General features: G+C 39.8%; 1 long non-coding RNA gene across 1 annotated transcript; it reads right to left on the bottom strand.

The window, feature by feature from the left end:
• Positions 1-1,767: 1,767 nt before the first annotated feature.
• Positions 1,768-14,209, bottom strand: LOC144583231 (uncharacterized). Its single transcript, XR_013536903.1, has 2 exons — positions 14,158-14,209; positions 1,768-14,055 (listed from the first exon to the last, which is right to left on the bottom strand). It is a non-coding gene; the product is annotated as an uncharacterized LOC144583231 (long non-coding RNA).
• Between the last annotated feature and the right edge of the window lie 1,745 nt (positions 14,210-15,954).

Below are 15,954 nucleotides of genomic sequence, written 5' to 3'. Positions count from 1 at the left end.
TTATCGCCCATGCCAGTCAGGCTGAGCGGATGAGGGGCCTAGCGCCAAGAGAGATCCGGTGGGAAAAAACAAAAAATCGTGCCTTCTCAGCAGTGGCCCCTCACCTATGGAACAACCTACCTATAGAGATCTGCCTGGCTCCCTCACTGAGGGCCTTCAAGACTAACCGGAAGACATAGCTATACAGGCAGGCTGTATTACTTAGCCTATTTCCCCTTTTCTTTTTCTCTCTCTTTCTTCTCCTTCTTCTCTTCCTTTCCCCATCTTGTGTGTTTGTGTGTTTAGTCGTTTAGTCGTGTCCGACTCTTCGTGACCCCATGGACCAGAGCACGCCAGGCCCTCCTGTCTTCTACTGCCTCCCGGAGTTGTGTCAGGTTCATGTTGGTTGCTTCACAGACACTGTCCAGCCATCTCATCCTCAGTCGTCCCCTTCTCCTCTTGCCGTCACACCTTCCTAACATCAGGGTTTTTTCCAAGGACTCTTTTCTTCTCATGAGATGGCCAAAGTACTGGAGCCTCAGCTTCAGGATCTGTCCTTCAAGTGAGCATTCAGGGTTGATTTCCTTTAGAACTGATAGGTTTGTTCTCCTTGCAGTCCAGGGGATTCTCAAGAGCCTCCTCCAGCACCACAATTCAAAGGCATCAATTCTTCGGCGGTCTGCTTTCTTTATGGTCCAGCTCTCACTTCCATACATCACGACAGGAAAAACCATACCTTTGACTATTCGGACTTTTGTTGGCAAGGTGATGTCTCTGCTTTTCAAGATGCTGTCAAGATTTGTCATCGCTTTCCTCCCAAGAAGAAGGCATCTTTTAATTTCAGGGCTGCTGTCTCCATCTGCAGTGATCATGGAGCCCAGGAAGATAAAATTTGACACTGCCTCCATATCTTCCCCCTTCTATTTCCCAGGAGGTGATGGGACCAGTGGCCATGATCTTAGTTTTTTTGATGTTGAGTTTCAGACCATTTTTTGCACTCTCCTCTTTCACTCTCATTACAAGGTTCTTTAATTCCTCCTCACTTTCTGCCATCAGAGTGGTATCATCTGCATATCGTAGGTTGTTGATATTTCTTCCGGCAATCTTAATTCCGGCTTGGGTTTCTTCCAGTCCAGCCTTCCGCATGATATATTCTGCATCTTGGACTCTGTGATTAACTTGGATTTTACCTTAGTTCATTTTTATGTTATATGTAAACCGCCCAGAGTAGACACATTCTAGATGGGTGGTATATATATGACACAATAGGGCAATCTGCATGAAGGCTGCATGATATATATATATAATGCAGCCTTCATGCAGATTGCCCTATTGTGTCATATCCTTTTTCTGTACAAAGGACCTACAACTGATAGGCAACTTTCAGAAGATAATGATACATATTATTTTTTAGGCTTGCAATCTAGGGATAAGGAGAAGGCACATGAGGGAGAAATCTGCAATAAGAAAAGAGTTTGCCCCGTGACGAGGATAATTCGTTACATTCAGATCGCTGTTAAGCGAAATCATCGTCAAGCGAAATGAAAAGGCCCATTGAAATGCATTGAAAACTGGTTCAGTGCATTCCAATGGGCAAAATACCTCAGCGTCCAGTGAAGATCCTCCATAGGGCGGCCATTTTCGGTGCCTGTAAAGCAAGGAATCCATTCTAAAACACAGCAGGGAGCCATTTTAAACAGCAGGTGGCCATTTTGAAGACTTGGATTAAAGAATGGATAACTTTAGAAAAATCAAAGACTTCTGAAACTAGAGGGACACGATTTAAAGATGGGATGGCACGCATATGTATGGTATGGGAAATATAGGAAAAACGCACAGTTTGGAGAACACATTATCAGGAAGGCCCTAGGGATGGTATGGCAAAAATTTCAGGCACAAACTTATGAGAAAATCCCATTGTGGGTGGCACCCATGGAAGCATTCACATTAAAAACCATGAACCAGAAAGGAATGCTAACTACATATGAAAACCTGTTGACTAATGAGCAGATGATAAAGGACAAACAAGAGCTTGAAAAAATGGGTATAGCTGTTTATTGGTGGTCAATGGTAAAATTAAAATCAAGATATAAAAAAGATAGGATGGTGGGTTTTTTTGAGGGTAAAGTACAAGTGGATAAATTGTGGATATATACGGACGAAAGAATAATAAAAAAATGTATACATACTTAGTAGAATATGATTTAGAGGATGAGAGGGTGAAAGAGGCAATGGTAAAATGGGCAAAAAAATTTGGATACAGTGTGGATCTTGATGATTGGACTAAGATGTGGAAAGAAAGCTATAAGATGCTTAAACCAGCAAATCTTAGAGAAAACATCCTTAAAATGTTCTATAGATGGCATTACACACCTGTAAGATTAGCAAAAATATCAGAGGGTAGCAGCAATATATGCTGGAAGTGTAAAAAGAATGCAGGAACTTATTATCATCTGTGGTGGACATGCGAAAAGGTCAAAAATTATTGGACACAGGTATGGGATGTAGCAAAAGAAATTACCCAGCAGAAATTAGATATAAAACCTGAAATGGCATTATTGAATGTCATATCAGGCATTAATGAAAATAAATTGAAGCATTGTCTTATATATATACTCACAGCAGCTAGACTACTCTGGGCCCAAAAATGGAAAACTGAAGAGGTTCCAACGACAGAAGAGCTACTAAAGAAGCTATGGGACATAGCAGAACTGGACACCCTATCAGAAGCACTATGGGAACAACCAAGAGACTATGTAAAATAAAGCTGGGAACTAATATTCTTGGGCCCAGAAGAAGACAGGAGTGTAGGGCAAAGTTTATGATGTATGTATATCTACTTAGCACATACTGGAAATGAAATTGGGGGAGCAGATAGGTTAATGAAGCTGGAGTCTCGGACTCCAAAGGGGGGTGGGATTAGTTTTAGGGGTTAGTTCTTTTTCCTTTTTTTCCCTTTCTTTTTTTTCTTGTTTCTATTTGCCTTGTTTTCATTTTTGTGTGAATTTAAAAAAAAGAAGACCTGACAATCAGCTGTAAAGATCATCATTAAGCGAAAAACCGGTTCCCAAGCCAGGGAACCGATCGTCGTTAAGCTATTTTTGCTTATAAAAACATCATTTTGTGATCACAAAAGCGATTGCAAAAACTTCATCATCAAGTGATTTCCTCGTCTAACGAGGTAATCATCAAGCGAGGCACCACTGTATGTCTATGTTTGTCTCCACATAGCCCCATGGTTATAAAATCTTAGACGTCTGAAACTTGGTGTGAATTCTAAGGGGACTCTGAACAATGCACTTCTAGGTTGTTCTATCTTTAAAATAATTTGTTTAAATTAAATCAGCTTGTGACCTCCTGTACCATTTTCAGTCACTAAGAGGAGATGTGCCTAATCTTTCCTAACCAGCTTAAAGCAAGCTACATCCAGGTCTGCAATATCCATTTTTCCAGAGACTTCTGAGCCATTCTTCATTGTGCTTCCCTATAAAAGGGCTCTGAGTTCTGCAGACATCTAAGAGAGGGAAGGCCATGCTGCCTGGTAAAATGGGAAGAGTGAGCAGAGAGAAAGCTAAATAAACACCAGTATGGAGGGTAACATGTGGGAACAAGAAAGAGAAGCAGGTAGCCACACACACCCCAAGCACAAGCCAGAAAAATGAACTGTGAACCAGGTGTTCATGGTGAATAAACCATCATGAGCCATTGCTTTTCCCATTAGAGATCCATGCCCATCTCTAATTCCTATTGCTATTGGTAATACTATTAATTTGGCATGACTTGTGAGTACCTAGTGGATACACTAAATTTCTCCCTAATTCTTTGGTGGGTGTTTGTCGAATTTCTTTGTAACTTTTTCCCCCAGCCAAACAGGAACTCAACCCTCACATGTAGAAACAGCTAATTCGAATCAGCTCTTAGGACAGTTTCAGAGAGACCATTTGTCCCCCTTGCCGACAAACAACTTTCTATTACTTGTTGCTGAAAGAGCATGGGGTTAACCAGGATTCACAGCCAAATGTCTCTTTCAAAATCTCTCTTCTCATTCTGAATGCTGCTTCGTTTTAAGAAACCTTTACCTAGACTTTCAATAAATAATTTAAAAACAAGCCCTACAGAGGGAGGTCGCAAGGAAGAACAGGGGGCCTTTCATTTATGCAGCTGTTATGTCTACAAGACAGTCCAGAATCTAGTTGTCTTTTATTCTTTTGTAATATAAATCCTTATCTGACTTTTGTTACTGGAACCTTATTTTAAATATGATGCCCTCTTTAAAACCATGACCAAAGAGGAAACTAAGACATTTGAGACCAAACTGCATGTTTCTTAGCATTGCATGATTCCCTCCCCCAATATTTTTTCCTTTCCTTTTCCCTTTCTTTCCTGTTTAATGAGAAGCCACTTTGGATTGCATGAGTTATTGGTCTTCCTTCCATTTCTTCAAATAACACACACACACACACCCCTTTCCGCATGCTTTTGGACATGTGTATATGTTTCCAATACATTTTTCTATGCACTAAGAAAAGCCTGGGTGTTTTTTCAGTGGAAGATGGCAAAAAGCCAACCTTGGGTCATTTTGGGGAGAAAGAAGGAAAGAAAGAAAGAAAGAAAGAAAGAAAGAAAGAAAGAAAGAAAGAAAGAAAGAAAGAAAGAAAGAAAGAAAGAAAGAAAGAAAGAAAGAAAGAAAGAAAGAAAGAAAGAAAGAAAGAAAGAAAGAAAGAAAGAAAGAAAGAAAGAAAGAAAAAGTTCTGGATCATTAGTTCTATGACTATTTCTTTTCTTCCTCCTCCACTTCCTCTTGTTCTTTCTCCTTCCCTTCTCCCCTTTTCTCTCTCTTAAGAATCTATAACAACAACACCAACATAAACAATGTAATGAAATCCAAACTTAACCTAAGTACTTGGATTAAAGCTGATTGTCTTGCTGAAGTCAGCAGAGCTAAATCAGATGGAACCAAAGAAATGTGGTTGCCAACTGAGGTGTTAAAAGCATGTGTTTCATTTTAACATAGTACACTGTCTTGCAAATAACTTAATTTTGCTTACAGTTTTCCCTTTTTTTTCCCTCCACACAAACGGGATCAATTGATATCAGAAGGATATAACTGATTTGGAAGCATTCCTATTTCTTGGTTTAAAACCAAAATGTCAAAGGCACTTTTAAAGAACCAAGCCCAGGCCAGCTGTTTTCAGAAAGAGACATTTCTTATCTTTCAGTATCATTCATTAGAGCATATTAGGGGATGGAAGGAATGCCACAAAATAGCAAGATTTTTAAGTTCCCAGAAGATTTGTTACAATTTCTAACCCAACGTGGTTCTGAGCCCTAATTTATGTAGACATTTTCCCTCATTATTGGCAGGAAAATGTTCTCTTTTTCTTCAAGCGGTGGTAAATATCATATAAATAGAAATGGGAAAAATCTCAAATTCCCAAGAACTGGACATCTTTTACTTCTGCTCTTGATCTCAAAAGCTGAGACTCCTTCAAGCTGACACTAATATCTCATCAACACTTACAGTATAAAATATTATGGAATGCCTATGTTAGTTCACATGACAATTTCCACTCAAAGTACAAAGAATATATCTTCCCATGATATAAAATTTCTTCCCTCTGCAAATTATATTTTAAATGTATCTTGAACATAAAACCCATGGGACTGAGCGTGAACTAATATGTTTGAGGAAAGCTTACTGGGGGAGTTATTTTTAGAATTTGGAGGAACATTAACTATTGTGCACTACAGTTTCCCAAATGCCATGTTTGTATGGTCATTGGTCCCAGTGGTGAAGGATTCTGAGGCATGCAATCTTAAAATAATAACTTCTCCAAGCTCTGACTGCCTCTGTGTCATGAATGCATCAGAAATCTAGATAGCCATGAAGCCTCATGTAGGGTACACTGGATGATCAAACAAAACTACTTTGCTCAAAAATTGATTGGACATGTGGTGATTCCACTTTGTGTGTGTGTAGGTTTGTATTAGTATGCATAGTGAGTGACTGGGTTTTGTTTGGCAGTAACAGGCTGGATGTGTGCCAGGACAGTGGGGGGGGGTGCAACTGAATGCGTGTGAATGGAACTGCGTGCTGATTGGCTGATGTTCTGCTTGGCTGTAGAAATGCCGCTTTATATATAAGGAGGATGTATGTGAGAGAAAGCTGGCTGAATAGCTCAGTGACTCAGGCATCTGGCTGCAAAGCCAGAGGTTGTTTGTTCAGTTCCCCACTGTGGATCGCAGAAGAGCTAGGCTGTGTGGCCTTGGGGAAGCTGCACAGTCAGAAACAGCAGTGAGGCAGATGGGATTTCAGCTCTGAGGTGGTTAGAGATGGTTTAAACTGTAAGACTTTAGTTTATAGAAGCAATTGTTGTGAAGTCAGAATAAGAGAGAAGGCTGTAAGGTAGGTATAAAGAGCTGTGCTGTTAAGAAGTGCTGAGGTGTCTGTGTGAAGAAGCGTTAAGTCTGTTTTTGTGCACAAAGAAATATATGTAAAGAACGATATGTGCTCGAAACTTTAAAGAGAGGAGGAAGAGAAAAGAGGTTTTGGCTGATGGAACAAGTTGATGGTAACCATGAAACTTTTATTCTTTTGTGGGTTTTTCAAATAACTTCTTTGCTTTTCAAACACTGGTTATTATATACGAAAAGAACAGTCAGTGCTACAGCAAATAGTCAAGGTTATGTCAACAAAATAACATAGACTGTGTGTGTTTTACCAAAAGCATTCTAACTGTTCTAAAAAGCAACATGTACAGTAAATTCAGTTAGCCCTTAGCCTCAGCACTGTTTAAGCAGCAATGGAAGAGGCTTTTTGTTTGATGTGGTGAAGGAATAATTCAAGTGAAGAATCCGTATTTACAAGCTAAACGGCAACCCCAAACTAGTACAAAGGTTTGAGAGTGATTGTTGTTTAGTAGTGACAGACACAAGGTAGATGAAGGTGAGCGAGCATCAGGATACACCATATTAAACAGCCTTTCTGGAAATAAAAATCTCTAAGGAAATGAGAATGTGATGTTTCCTGAAACATTTAAAGCCAAGCTATATATTACACGAAGACCATCACTAGAAGCTGAAATCCAGAGCTGTGGTTCAGGTAGCCCTTTGTGACCGAGTAATTATACCTGCAGATGAAGCCTTATTTCTCAGTGGCCAATCACAGAACAAAGCAAGATAATTTGCAAACCACAGGAGACATAAAAAGTTCCTTCTGTGGACCTTAGTCATTTTCAACCTTTAAGAAAGCCCCTTGCATCTTCACCAGATGTGCTATCCAATGAGGATAAATCACAGGATCTTGACACTAGATGTAACACACCCTGGACCCATAGAGATCCAAGAGGACTAACTGACAGATGACAGAGGATGCTTAGAGTCTGTACAGTTTGTGTAATTTGCCAAGACTAATTACAATGTGTCAGGTGCATCTCAGCTGTGCAGCTGGCTTCATGACCAAGTACATGTTTGAGACATGGCCCTGCCGTTTTCCAACTGGCTACAGCAATTGGCTGCAGCAAGTTATGCAAACTTTATGTGAACATCAGGGTGGTTCCAGCCACTGGCATACAAATTCCATTAGACACTAGCCAGCAAATTAGTGATGAGGGAGGCTGGAAATTGTAGCTGAACAATCTGTCATGGGGTCACAGGTTGGTCAGATCCACCAAAAGCCTATGGCAATATACATGAACATGGGCCTAAATCAGCCTAAATCTTTAGCACATTTATTCAATTATTTTAGGCAACTGCAAGATCAGTTCAAAACCAAGATCCCTAATTTGGTGCTATTTTCCAAGGAAAAGGTGCCACTTAAACTATATTCAGTAATGTACAGTACTATTGTATCTGTGGCGTTTACCCCGTGGCCCCTGCTTGTTTCACCAAACACGCCCTTTAACACGCTGCCACCAGTTGATCTCTTTATCAACCTATATGTCCTATGAAAGACTGAGGTCCATTCAGTACTGAACTTTTAAACAGAAACAGGTTTATTGATTACAAGTTGTTTTAGGAATAGTTCTTAAGCACATTCTTAAAATTACACAAAGCTTCAGTATTTTATGGTTGTTGTGGGTTTTTCGGGCTCTTTGGCCGTGTTCTGAAGGTTGTTCTTCCTAACATTTCGCCAGTCTCTGTGGCCAGAGATGCCGGCCACAGAGCCTGGCGAAACGTTAGGAAGAACAACCTTCAGAACATGGCCAAAGAGCCCGAAAAGCCCACAACAACCATTAGATCCCAGCCGTGAAAGCCTTCACGAATACTTCAGTATTTTACCTTAACCTTTTCTATCTTAATTAATACAGGTCACACTCTGACTAATCACTCCTTAAACACTCTCTCTGCCTCACACCAAAACTATCTTATCTCTTCTCTGACTCACCCTTGTCTTCCAGTTTCTCTGGCTCCGCCTCCCAACAGATCTCATTGGTACATTCCAATAATCTTTTTTTAAAGAATTTAAATCATTTTATTGCTTTACCTGCCATTAGGACAATCTATAACAAAAGGAATATATTAGCACATACAGTAAGTCAGACTAATCTTCTACCTGAGCCAAAGCAGGGTGATCGCTACAGTATCAAAATATGAGTACAGTCAGCTGCTTGTAAACAGACATGCGTCTTCTGAGACTAGCATAGCAATGTCTATTCCAACATCCTGCATCAGACTTCATCAAGAACAATTTGATGCATATTGCAGATGGTTTTCTGAAAAGCACTGCCAGAATTCATGTGCTTTCTCTGTGACTGCCTGTCATCCTCAGCAGTGATGGGCTGGAAAATCTCATGAGACTATCTTTGTTCATGGTCTGGCGTGGGTGGGGGAAGGTTGGTTGGTTTGGAAATCCCATTGTCATCCAAAGCTCAAGCTGGAACTGCACAATTAGTTGAAATATTTGAAATATAATATTTCATAGAAAGAGAATATTTCTGTTTATAGAACATAAATATAATTATTTGAAATAGGATATGGAAGTTCATTGTCAGCAATCTGTTATACACAAATCACAACATGTTTTGTCCAGATTTAGCCATACTTAGAACAGACCCATTAAACCGCTGAAGCCTCTGTGCTGCAAGGTCAGAAGACCTGCAGTCGTAAGATCGAATCCACGCAACAGAGTGAGCCATCATTGCTTGTCCCAGCTCCCGCCAACCTAGCAGTTCAAAAGCATGCAAAATGCAAAAATGTGAGTAGATAAATAGGTACCACCTCAGTGAGAAGGTAAATGGCATTCCGTGTCTAGTCACGCTGGCCACGTGACCACGGAGGATTGTCTGCAGACAAACGCTAGCTCTATGGGTTGGAAACGGAGATGAGCACCGCCGCCTAGAGTCGGACATGACTGGACAAATTGTCAAGGAGAACCTTTACCTATGTTAATTTAAGTCATATAATGGATCATCTCTAACTATGATTAATTCTAGATTCAAGCTACAATGTATACAAATAAATTATATTTGGAGTTAGCAAACTACCAGGCTGAATAGATGTCATTTTCTAAGAACCACTGGATGTCTGAAGAAGTGGACTTTTCCACAAAAGCTCACATTAAACTACACAGTCAGTCTCTAAGGTGCCACAAAATTGTTGTTTTCTTTATTTTATTTTATTGCCTGATATCCCAGCAAAGATTAACATGGCTACCTCTTCTAAAACTGGATAATATATTTAACAGAGGTTCTTTCCAAGAAACTCAAATATTATGCAGATAAGCTATCACAATCAGTCCATGTTATTAGCTTTCTCTATTCCTTTTTGTCAAATCACCCATCATCATCATCATCATCTTTGAACTGCAGAGCTGGAAGGAACCCTATGGATCATTGAGTCTAGCCTCTGTCAGGGAGGTGCAGCAGGAAATCAAACTCCCAAGTCTGGCTCTGCAGACAGATGCCTAAGCCACTGAGCTATGCAACTATGTAGGAAACAATGCAGTGGCCATAAAATGATTTTTTTAAAGTTCTCTTGTTTACACTATGTACGTGATTAAAGATGTACAAAGAATTAACATTTGAACTGTTTGTAGGTACTCCTTACTAAATAATTGAATTAATGAAAATCTTTAGTTCAGTATCTTTAGCTATCTTTTCATTATATACAATCACAACTCCCATGTTTCTAGAAGACGACACTTAACTATTATGCCTGTATTCCTGTGGCTTCAAACAAAAGTCTTCTGTTGTGTGATGAAGTGGTTATATTTTGCTCAGCTTATGTGAAAGTCCACCTTGAAAGTAAACTTGAAGTAGAAATAGCCATGGAGGCTGGGGAAGACCTACACAATGATATATGACTGGTGGGAAGAGCTGTTAGATGGTATTGAAATGAGAAATTTAAAAGAAATTAAAAATCACTGCGATTTAGTGAGTGGCACAAACCTTAGGACATAAGCCAAGGAAAGGGAAAGGAGAGTGTTTTTGTACTTACTATTAAGCACCTATGTGGCCAAGAGCAGTAATGGAAAATACTGTGAAAATCATGGTCTGAATCAGCTCACCATCTGCAATAGCAATAGAATTCCAGGAAAGATAGCTATTCGCCTTTTTTTATCACAATGGGACTGTGTCAAATTGTTACAGGAATTGCTCAGAACTTGGAAAGAATGTGTTATGAAAAATAATGCTACTTGCTAGGGCAGCAATGTTAACTTAATGACTGGTGTCACTGGGTTGTTTTTTTAGCATTCCAAGTAACATTTACTTATTACTCCTAAAATGTTGCTTGCACAGGTATCCAGGATAAATTCTTGCTCTAATAAATTTTTAAGTGTTTTTTTAAAATCATTTAAAAATTAGCTAAAGAGTATAACAGATTAAAGACCCTAATAAGTAACATTAATGACATTTTTCTCAGAACAAATAATGAGTAATTAATTTGCAACAACAACGACAGTGCATTTGTAGATATGGGACAAACATAAGAAGAAAACACTTGAATAAATTAATTTAAAACCCCTGTGTATACTCACCAAGTATAACAGTAGCATGACTTTAATTATGTGTTGTTCATACACATAAGTATGTAGCAATACATCTATAAGCTCCTGCTTTACTTTATTATTATGTGCCCACCTAAAATCCTGGTACCCTATAAAATGCTGCACATCTATTGCTTAGTTTGGCACTGAGCTAGTGAAGTAAAGTTGAAATTAGGGATGTACAGTACTCCCATGTCGAACAGTAATGCTCTGAATAGGGTCCCGATCCAAATGTAACCATCAGTTAAAACTTTAAATGGCTTGGATCCAAGATAATTGAAGAATCACAATGTCACAATGGGGAGTGGGTTGTCATTCAATGGTGAAGCTCATGCTTGGTGTGCAGAAGATCCTAGGCTCAACCTCTGTGTAGGACCAGGAAAACTTTGACCTGAAACTCTGAACAGCCTCCACCAGTGAGTCCTGGCAATACTGAGCAAGTTGGGCTAGTGGTCTGACTCAGAAGAGGGCAACCTCCTATGCCCCGCTGACCTAGCCTAGTATAGTGACAGGCTGTGAGAGTAAGTGGTCCTTCAGATACTTTCCAACTCATCTAAGTCTAACTATCATTTTGAGTTGTGCCCAAAAGCAAACAGGCAATGAGTGTAATTCTTTTAATAGTAGCAAGTACACAGGACATGATTTATCAAAGTGCCAATGCTTGAAAATGTAGGCCTGACGTTAGAATTAGATCAAACCTGATTCAAACACAATGACGTCTCATTCAACCCTGTCTGGTCAAACTGGAACAGGGACATCTTCTCCACAAGTCATTGCTGAGCAAGGTGTTTGAAAGGTATCTTCACACAACCCTGATGTAATGAAGGCATGGGTTACCACAGGAGAGATGGGAAATATTTGGGATTTTAGAATACAGTATAACTCCCGAAATCCCATAGCCAACATATTATCCTGAGCATATTAACTGTGGTATTTTGGGAGTTACCACCTAAAACACAAACATTCCCCATCCCTTGATCAGGAAGAGATCTAGAAAGAGATGTCCCTGGCACACCAGAGATGTCCCTTGGCAAACCTATGCCTGATCTAGTTACAGCTGGAACAGCACAATCTGGATAATCAGGAGCACGGCCTGAGTCTAATTTACTGCCAAAAGGGAACTAGGTTATGGGAGAAAACTGCAATAGGAGTATTGTCCTGGTCATTACTGGTTATATAACTGATAATTCTTGTGCATTCACAACAATAACACCATTATTGTCAGTTACATTGTAAGTAAGGACTTTTCCTATGCTGTTGGAGGTTGTGCTCTTGACCTGATGTATTAGACTACAGAGGCATACATAGGCATATGACTGGGTCAGGTTTCCTTCACCTCAAGATTTGATGATGAAGTATTATCCACTGTGGCTATACATAACTTGTGAATGGTCTGCTGACTAGAAAATTGTTGCCTCCTATGACATTGGATGGTTTACTTTAGATGATAGATGCAGTGCAAGTAAAAGGTTACAGTGAAATTCAATGCAAATACAATTTCATTAGGAAGAGCATTCTCAAGTATAAATCTAACTGAGCCATGAGCTGTCCAGTAGGCATTTATTATGATATATCCGTTCCTTTAAAGTATGCTTTCATGGAAATGGATAATTGACTTTATTGAACTTTTAACCAAATGCAGTTGACTGGAAAACAGCACTATCATTTAAGTGGATCTTTTCTTCATATTGTTAAGAATACTGCCCAAGAAAGGGGGACAAGCATTATTTGAAAACACACACACACACACACACACACACACACACACACACACACACGCACGCACGCACGCACGCACGCACGCACACGCACGCACGCACGCGCGCACACACGCACACGCACACACACACACACACACACACACACACACACACACACACACACCTCTCACATTCTATTGTTTATGCCCTAAAAATAGACAATAAGAATTTTTAGATGATTTCTGTGTACTTTTTAGAGTATAACTCCTCATGCAATATTTCATCTTACTGCTTGGTTTCCCAATACACAGAAAAGCAACATTTTCATTATTTTATAAAACAATATTGAAATAATCTCTTGAATAACTGGGCACAATTGCCTTGCCTGGATAACTGAGTTTAGCCTCCAGGGAGGGCTGAATAGATCTAGAAGTCAATGCACCTAAAATTCTTGAAATGGTCCTTGCTTGGCCAGAATTAGCCATATGACCAGTACAAAATGCATTTTTTTTTTTTGCTCATTCTAAATAGAATGTTATCACATAACAAAATTTTATTGCCTATACAATGTATGTAATTAACATGTTTGGGGTACATGAAGTGGCTTGGATCTCAAAGAATAAAATAAATGGCCACTGAAGTAGATTGGGAAGAGTTAGGAAAAGAGTGTCAGGGGACAGTCATGGATACCAACCAAATGGTAGGATCCAGTAAGGCAAAGTCAGCCAACTGGTGCCCTTCTGATGCTTCAGACTACAACCCCCATAAACACTAAGCACTGGTCATGCTGGCTAGGGCTAACTGAGGTTAAGGGAAAAAACATAATTCAGAACTCCCTTAACTTTTTCAGAGATCTGCTTTCCCATCCTTCATTATTGGTTCTCCAACATGCTGTTCAGACTTTTCCACTTTGAAAGACTTTTTCCATTCAGATGTGACTGTTATTACCTCTCTTATCTTGCCGACTCGTGGGTAAGAACATAATTTTCAATAGTGTTTTATTTTCCCCCTCCTTCACTTTTGATGCCTCCCAGACCTGCAAGTGTTTCCATGTCCAACAATAATGCACTGATGATGATGAGGGCAACGTAGCCACACATTGTCAGGAATCCAGCAAAGAGAAGCTCATCTTGGCACAATCATATGGCAAACAAAATTAAGATGGATGAAGAACTCCCGAGACTCCTTTTCCCCCAGTATTTTTGTGTTCTGTTGTCACTTGTGCAGAAAAACAGTTGGGAGGTTGCTTGAAGAACATAGTGGATATGGGCATTGTTAGTGAAATCAGCAGCACCAAGCTGCAACTTGTGAATTCAGTGACCTGAAAACCTGAGTGGTTAGCATAGCACGCTTCCCCTTTAGAACGAAATTGCAGCCATACTTCTTACTCTAGGAAAAAAAGAAATAAATATATTGAAAAATAAAAGATAATAGAAATCTGAATTACAGCTACTGAAGGGAAAGAGGTAGGGAGCCAGGATGCTTCCTCACCTCTTGAGAGCAAAGGCAAAATGTTTCTTGATGTTTCTTGTGCCTATGCCTGAGAAGATCAAGAAAGAAACGTGAGAAGGAAAGAGGTGCCATCAGCAACCCTAAGAATATCAGTCTAGGTTGAAAAACGATTGATGTACGTTAGAACAGGTAAAAACATAGTTCAGGAAACTTGAGGAAGTCCCTCTCCCCCATATCTTATTCTCCAGCACAAGACATGTATCTTGTTCTATGGAAGCTGTGTTGCACCCACTCACCACCAACATAAACTACATTCATTAATCTATCACACTTGCTGTACATATATGTATATGAACAGCAAGTGTATACATATGATCTTGAAGGAATTTCTTGCTGAAAGAATTTCAAATGAGAAATTCTCATAAATCAGCCTTAGGATTCTTGTGCTTAGCTTACTTGTGAGGTGAATGTCAGGGGAGGTGTGTGTGCATGTCTTGTTTTTCATTATACAACATCTCTGTAAGAGCTGGCAGCTTCCCCCTCCCCTGCTTTCCAAATGTCAATTTAAGCCCCGGGGAGGATGTCATAAGGTAATTCTTCCCACAGGATTTTCTCAGATCAGGAAGTGTGGCCAGCCAAGGAAGCTTCAAAGTGATGAAGAGATGTGTTACAGAAAGAAGGAAAAAATGCAGCACCATCGGCCCCCACCCCCAGCCGCAATGTTTTGCAAGCACAAAGACATAACTAAAAGAATTTCTAAACATCTGAGACAATGAGGCAGAAAAATGAATCACTCTTCATTTGGAAACAAAACTTTAGTAAAATTAGAGGACAGATTATGACATAGCTCTAATTATCCCTTTTTCCCTGGAGCTTGAGAGAGTGCTGCTTTCTGTCATACTCACTACAGAGTTTACCAGAGGAAAGCAATTGTGTAAGCATCTGCAGCAGAAACAAAATATATCTCCAATTACCTGTCCATAAATGTCCTGAGCCACAACATCTCAGAAGACACTTTTCTGAAAAACCTTCTGTGGTTTTCTCTTTCTTAATCCCTTAGAAATGGAAGACAGAATTATTTGCAGAATTATTTCCAAAATTTCTGCACTCATTTTAATTTTTTTGGTGTCCACCTCCCTGGCACAATGCCCTAGAAAGTAGGGTGACCCAATGAAAAAAGATGACAGGGCTCCTGTGCCTTTGGTGCTTACTTGGAAGAGGAAATTTTAGCAGGTATAGGTCCATAAGGATTCCCAGCATGGTGTAGCAGGTAGAGTAATGGACTAGGACTCTGGAGAACAGGGTTTGAATCTCCACTCAACCAGGGAAATTTGCTGTGGGAGTGGAACTGGTAAAACCATTCCTTAAACATCTCACTTACTATGATAGCCCTGCTAGTGTCACTATAAGTCAGTTCCCACTTGATAGCACAGACCATACACACAGAGAGAAATCTCCATTAAAAGTTCCACCTGCTGAAATTTCCTCCTCCACACAACTATTAAAGATGGAGGAACTCTCTCATTTGTTTTCATCTAGTCATCCTGCTGGATGGACACTAGGTAAAGCACTCTGTGGAGGCAGCAAAATAGTGGAGAGGATTCTAACACAGTTACTGTGCAAAATGTAAACAAACAAAATCTGCAGGGGGGAAAACTCATTTGTGATACAAGCATTGCTAATGATCAATGACACCTTTCAGAAACTACTGCAGAATTTCTCTTTCCCTGAAAAAAAAAAAATTAAGTGAAGTTGTCCCCCTGCACCCAGTTTCTATTCTCACAAATGGGGTGAAGAATTTCATAAGGCCATTTGTATTCAGCGACACTTCAGAAG

This window comes from Pogona vitticeps, chromosome 5, assembly GCF_051106095.1.
Source record: "Pogona vitticeps strain Pit_001003342236 chromosome 5, PviZW2.1, whole genome shotgun sequence".
Classification (NCBI taxonomy): domain Eukaryota; kingdom Metazoa; phylum Chordata; class Lepidosauria; order Squamata; family Agamidae; genus Pogona; species Pogona vitticeps.
Note: the sequence above shows the minus strand (reverse complement) of the source record. Positions and strands in the feature narration are given on the sequence as shown.